The sequence below is a fragment of the Palaemon carinicauda genome, chromosome 10 (genome assembly GCF_036898095.1).
Source record: "Palaemon carinicauda isolate YSFRI2023 chromosome 10, ASM3689809v2, whole genome shotgun sequence".
Taxonomy (NCBI): Eukaryota; Metazoa; Arthropoda; class Malacostraca; order Decapoda; family Palaemonidae; genus Palaemon; species Palaemon carinicauda.
The window spans coordinates 131,836,044-131,843,543 of record NC_090734.1 but is presented as its reverse complement, the minus strand read 5'-3'; positions in this window follow the sequence as shown (position 1 = coordinate 131,843,543).

Here is a 7,500-nt window from a genome sequence, read left to right as displayed (position 1 = left end):
AAGATATATGGAACAAGATGTCAATGGTTAAAGAACGTGTAAGTGGGCCCTCACACGTGGCAGTAACCTACCCATTAACTAATATCTTCTTTTTGCATGATTCAGGATCTAATATGCACTTTTTGGTAGCTACTGATGCCTTTCGTTCCCTTCAGTTTCAGTCATTCTTAAGGGCACAATCCTGTCATTCCAAAACCGGTATGAGATACTGATACTACCATTTGGGGGCGCCAAGTACTTCCTCTAATCCTCGCCCATTTCCACCTCCTGGTCGACATCACACATCGACATTTAGTCAGTGCCAATGCCAACCAACTCTTACTTATCCACAACTCTATCACCTGCTCCCTTCAACTTCATTTTTCACATCAACTGGCATATAGACACTTATGCCCACATCCTAACTTTATAGCCTGGTGTCTTTTGGCTAGAACTACGCCAGATCCCTATGGTTCCCGCCAAGCACAGTATCTATCACCACATTGAGACAACCCCCCCCCCCCCCGTCCCTCACTAGTGTTTGTAAGATTCAGATCTTATAGTCCAGGAGCTCACAGAGATTTGTATTACGTCTTGAGTACAAAAGGTTTGATAGGTAAAGTCATAAGCTAGTGTGATGGGAATCCCCGAATGGCCATTCTTAAGTTATGCTGTTGGTGCGTTGAGTAGGGGGCGCAGCTTGAACTGACCCCCAAATTCGGTTTAAATTGCATTTAGAAGTACATCAATCAAACCTGTGATAAATGTTTCATTTTGGCACTGTGATTACAGATGTGCCATTCTTAAATGGCGCAATTGGTGCAAAATGCATTTAAGAAGGGCTCAAAAGGGGCACTACAGTCACATTTAAATCACAATTTGAGTACATCAATGAAAGTTTGTGGAAATATACCTTAGAGTTTCCTGATGAAGGATCAGTAATTTTTAAGTGTCAAATTTGCTGCAAAACCCATTTAAGAACGACCTAAAAAGGGCGCTACTTTTTGCACATTTCAAACGTCTTACGTACATCAATGAAACTTTGTAAAAATATTCGTTAGACCTTCCTGATAAAGGATCTGCAGTTGTTAAGAGTCGAAGTTGGTGGAAAACCCATTTAAGAACGGCCTAAAGAGAGTGCAATATTAGTGCAGGGTGGATTGAGGTATATTTTCTAGCGCCATGACCTCTCTATATACCCTGAATAAAACTGTGAGATTCTCTATTTTATATGACATAGAAGAGCAAAGGAACTGCAAATTTATGTATTTAAGTATTTATTTATGTAAGAAAAGGTGCACTGGTGAAGAGTGTATACAAGAAAAGGTGCACTGGTGAAGAGTGAATACAAGAAAAGGTGCACTGGTGGAGAGCAAATACAAGAAAAGGTGCACTGGTGAAGAGCAAATACAAGAAAAGGTGCACTGGTGAAGAGCTATTACAAGAAAAGGTGCACTGGTGAAGAGTGAGTACAAGAAAAGGTGCACTGGTGAAGAGTGAGTACAAGAAAAGGTGCACTGGTGAAGAGTGAGTACAAGAAAAGGTGCACTGGTGAAGAATGATAACAAGAAAAGGTGCACTAGTGAAGAGGGAATACGAGAAAAGGTGCACTGGTGAAGCGTGAATGCAAGAAAATTTGCACTAGTGAAGAGTGAAATACAATATATACGTGCCAATACAGTTTACAATTCGATATTCATTTATGGCATTTACCTGGATAGCATAATTTAATATCTAACTTATTTAACTCATGAATTATTGTTTTTTCTTAAATATAATGTTTCACATCTTTTGCAAGGTAGTAGTAGTAGTAGATATGGTGAAACATTGCTATCTAATTATACGCTGCTACAGGGGTTGACCAGGCACTAACATGTCTATTTGCAAGTGATTATTCTCTATGAAACCAAAACTGCTTTTTGATAGGCACACTCATATTAATTAGTGTACACATACATGTATCACGTTAGCTATAAATCTACTGCTAAAGTTTATATGATGAAACATTAAAACTACGGATGAAAATCTCTCTCTCTCTCTCTCTCTCTCTCTCTCTCTCTCTCTCTCTCTCTCTCTCTCTCTCTCTCTCTCTCTCTCTCTCTCTTTTAAGAAAAGATATGTGAATATGAATATAATCATGAATTGAACTAGTATTTACTGGTATTGTTGACTATCATCTCAGCCTGCCTTTCTGTAACAAGATTTCAGTTATCCTCATCACAACATCTTCATCTGAAGATGCGATGTCCAAGTCATCCTCATCACTGTCCAATGCTTCTAAATCCCCTGTTTCTGGGATAAGGCATTCAAGGAGTTACTCCCCTTCGAATCAAACTGGTTAGTAATGTCATCAACCAACTGCCAGCCATTTTCTTCAGAGGGATGCTGTTCTATATGAGTTTGATCTGCTATTTGTTGTTAGCAACAAAGGAGGCACGCTTAATGTGAGGAATGAGCTCGTCTTCGTAAGATAGTAGTCCACTTGCATCTATCGTCTTCAAATTGGCAAGTAGGTGTTTTACATTTCCATTTGGTCCATGTCTTCCTAAACTTTTCATACCTCCATTCATTCAGCCTAGTGTTTGCTCTATCCTCAGCTCCATACATTGTGGCGGTGAACCTCTGAAGCGCTTCTTTCGTCGTGCAAGAAATCGTAGAGCTCATTGCCATTACTCTGAAAGTCTTCTCATGGTCAGGTTGCTTTTCTAGAGTTTGGAGAGGCCTGGCCTTCCCTTTTCTGACAAACGCTGGTGTATACTCTGATCTTGTGTTAATTGCTTCCATATTGCAGTCAGGCTGACTTAATGATGATTGCTCTTTGAAAATTTTCTAATATCCATCCACAATGTTGACTAAAAGCTATTGCAGTGGCACAATAATATTACTGCAATGTCTATGTTGGATGCCGTGACCACTGTGTCAATTCTCATGATCAGCTGACAAGGAATAATTCACCTACTGCGGTTTGCTGTATCATATCCTCTGTCACCTGAAACTTATAACATTCCCCTAGGACATCTAGGAAGACTTCACAATCCCCAAAAATTTTAGCATATGAAGAGTCTTGCCATTCATTGGCAAGAAACTGAGGTAGCTGCTTCTTGAAGGACTTGGACTTTAGGGCATCGTTTAGATTTCTTATCCCTCGTCTCTGTTCTGACCCCGTGATGATGAAGGTTATGTTGTCAAATCCCCACCTGTCTCTTTCAGTGTCCTTAAATGAAATCTGTGAATAGTCATCAAAGGCTATGCGTATGCGTTTGGCTGACATTGATAAACACTGGATAAGAACACTTCTGGCTAGTCCTCTGTATGTGAAGGACAGATTTGGTGGCAAGGTATGTAAAAGGCAATATCCATCTATGATGTAAGCACTGACCTGCTTTGGCTGCTGTTCAAGACCTTTAAATTAATATCAATATATTAAAGAGCACACTCATATCGGACTTTGCCATTATTTCTTCAGGGCTGGTCAAGGACAGAGGCATTGGGCTTAATGGCTACTGGAGAATATGCTGCATGCCAAGTCTTTTCTTGGTGGACAGTACAAGGAGAGTCTCATCAGATCACGTGATCCTTTAAGCACTGCAATTTTCATGTTCTTTGTCCGACGAGTGCTTGCACAGTCATCTACAATGGTTTTCAACTTTTCCTTCTTTATTGGACTTTCAAACTAATTTAGATCACTCATGCAAGCCTGAATGTATTCTTTATGTCTGAATTTTCCTTTAGTTGGTACATAGAGGAGGCTTTCAGGGATTTCATCATTAGTACCTTTTCCTATGGACATATTGTACAATACCTCTGAAGCTTCCTGTGTCTCAAATAGATTGTTAGTATCTAAGATTTGTTTGATGATTTTCTGAAGAATCTCATTGTTACGTTGAATTCGTTTTGGCCTAAGTTCTGTAGTGACATCTTCTTTGCTAATCAATCCTGACATCTCTTTCTGCTGACTAATAAACAATGCTCGGTTAGCCTTTGTTACCATCCATCTAAGGTGAGCAGAGTAGCCATTAGTGAAAGAAGGGATTCTTGTTAGTCGAGATGTGGCATCGGCATTGATAGTTTGTTCCAGTTTTAAATCTACAGGAATTCCGCTGAAATCATGTTCTATCCTTCACACTGTAAATACAACCTGATTAAGTATCTCTCTTAGGCCGGGATGAGTCGCATCGATATTCAATAACGCCAATTGATATTTTGTTAACCCCTGGGATTAGTTGATGTGGCCTGTGGCAAAAAAACTGGTCAATAATCAGGGACAGTGTCATTTGTCCGGATAGCTCTTTCAAGTTGGTGAAACATGTTAATGTACTCCACATACATCATCCAAAACTGATATAGTTGCCTTGGTGAATTCAGAATACTCTATCGAACATTTCTCAAAAAGATCTGCATTGATCACCAGCTCAATCCCACGTTCTCCTGTATTGGTATTTCCTTTCATAGTGGATATCAGGGTATGAAGCTCTTCTCTGTAATCACATGTCTCTAGAAAGGCCTTGAAATGCAGGCTTTTAAAAGCAAGGCAAAGTAGAGGTTAGAGCCTCTTGCATTGGTTGAAGTGTTTTCGTGTGAGGAACCCAATTAAAGAACCTGGTGCAAGGACCCCCGTCTCTGTTATCATGTCTGGTCGACCTGATTCTGTTATGAGTTTTCCTTAAGTTTTTAAATAACCCCATAATCTCCCAAAAGATCTAAATATTATAGTAGGTTATCCAAATTTAAACTTAATTACAAAATATTAAAAAAAAATTGTGATCTATTACTCAGCCAAAGGCAATAATATAAACATCCGTTTAGACCCTTCTTAACTGGCTAACTTCCATACACAGCAAAGTTGCCACTATACTGGTATTATGCAACTCTAATTTTTATAATCACGAGCCCCTGAAAAGAAAAGTTAAAATTAGTACTATCATTCAAAATATTTATCGCTTATATATGCAGTGAAACAACAGTAGTGATAAGATAAACAGAAGATCTCACAATAGTGTTGTGGCACATGTGGAGGAAATGACAAGAGTGGATATATAGGCCTAAAGAAAGTGAATAGAGGCCTTTTCAATGTGCTAATAATAACAACCTCTTTAGGCCGTTTTTAAATGGGCTTTGTACCAACTTTGACTCTTAAGAACCGCTGATCCTAAATCAGGAAGGTCTAAAGAATAATTCGACAAAGTTTCATTGATGTACGAAGACGTGTTTGAAATGTGCAAAAAATAGCCCCCCTCTTTCGGTCGTTCTTAAATGGGGTTTGCACCAAATTTGACACTTCATCGTGAAGTTCTAAAGTATATTTCCACAAACTTTCATTGATGTACTCAAATTGTGATTTAAATGTGACTGTAGCGCCCCCTTTGAGCGCTTCTTAAATGCATTTTGCACCAATTGCGCCATTTAAGAATGGTACATCTGTAATCACAGAGCCAAAATGAAAATTTTATCACAGGTTTGATTGATGTACTCCAAAATGCAATTTAAACTGAATTTGGGGGTCAGTTCAAGCTGCGCCCCCTACTCAACGCACCAACAGCATAACTTAAAAATGGCCATTCGGGGATTCCCATCACACTAGTTGATGACTTTAGCTATCAAACCTTTTGTACTCAAGATGTAATACAAATCTCTGTGACCTCCCGTACTATTAAGTACACGATCATTTGGGAGCTGCTAAACTCACATTCGCCAAAGTGGAAGAAATGGGACTTTGTGAAACTGTTTCAATCCCATGGTTGTCGCCTTTGCACATCATCCGGAAGAGGGATGGATTCCTACACCCTTGTGGGGATTGCAGGTATCTCAACATACAGACAGAACCAGACCACCAACTTTCCCCTGCTTCACTGATATCATCACCCATCTTCATGGTGCTAAAGTATTCTCGACCATCGACCTCCTGAAAGGGTATTATAATATGCCCATGAAACCACAAGATATCCCAAAGACTTCCATTATTATTACTCCTGTTTTGGCCTTTGTAGTGTAGGGGCCACATTTTAACGACTCATGGATGGGATCTTAGGAGACTTCCTTATTTGCATATGTTACATAAAGGACATATTAATATTCACCCCATCCAAAGAGAACCACCTTCATTGCCTATGCATCATCCATGACCTCCTGCAACAGAGCAGCCGTGTAATTAGGTACAACAAGTGTATTTTTGGTGCCAAGTATGTGGTATTCTTGGGTCATCATATCACTTTGGAGGGCATAAACCCCCTCCTTGAGAAGGTATCAGCTGTACAGAAATTCTTCATGCCTGCAACTGTCAAAGCACTACAGGAGTTCTTGAGAATTTGAACTACTATCACCGGTTCTTGCTGACCATTACTGCTACTCTTGTCCCCCTCTACGGCTCCTCAAAGGCAAGTCAAATAACTTGAAGGGTGCCCAGAAGTGGCCCTCTACTATGAAAAGAAATCCATATCACTGCTATGGTTCTCAACTTTTCCATACCAACTGCAACCCTCCTTCTCTCCACTAATGCCAATGAAGCGGTACTTGAACAAATGATCAACAAATCGCCTGGCCTATTGACTATCTTCAGCAGGAAACTTTCCAAGGCAAAATCGAGCTACACTACCTTCGACCTTGAACTACTGGAGATGTATTTGGCTATTTGTGACCTCTGCCAGTTCTTTGAGGGCACGTACTTTGTCATTTGTATGGACCATACGCCCCTTGTGCAAGCCTTTCCTTGACAGTCCGATGCCTGGTCCACCCATCAGCACAGACACCTCTCTACCATTTCTGTATACAAATTTACCATTCAACACAACCCCGGTAAACTTAATCTTATTGCTGAAACCCTTTCCAGAAACATGCCAGCTGCGTGTACACCTGGGAAGCTGGGATTGGATTACAAAGCCTTGGCAGAAGCCCAACGAAAGGACCCTGAGTACCATACCTGCAGGACATCCAGCATGTCTCTGTTGGGAAGAGGTCACCCTCAATGACTTCAGTGCCCCCCTTCTTTGTGAGGTAAGTACTGTCGTTACCTGCCCCATGCACTGTTAGGTGTTTCAATTGATCGATGGCGTCTTACACCCCTTTCACCGATCTACTTCACATCTGCTGAATTTGAAGTACATATGACATGCCATTACTAAAGATGCACCAGCACACGGATTTAGGTGGGCCAGTTTTCATCCTTATCAACTGCTACGCCTCTCACGTTTCCAATGCCAACTGCACCCCTCATCTTAACTTATAATTTATTAAAATTCTTATTCCTAATCGTGATATTAAACTCAGGCGCCATTGTCAGTTAGTTCTTTATGCATGTTGCGTAAGATTTTTCACAATTCTGTCAATTCTTTGCATTCAGATCTTCCATGACTATACCATCCTGTACATAGTAATAGGTATAAAATGAATTCTAACAGTGTTGCCTTCTCCATCATAAGGATCAACTTTACACAGTGTTCCAGAAGTTTTATTCCAGCTGTAACCAGATTGTGGAATGATATTCTTAATTATTACTACTATTATTATTACTAGCTAAGCTACAAC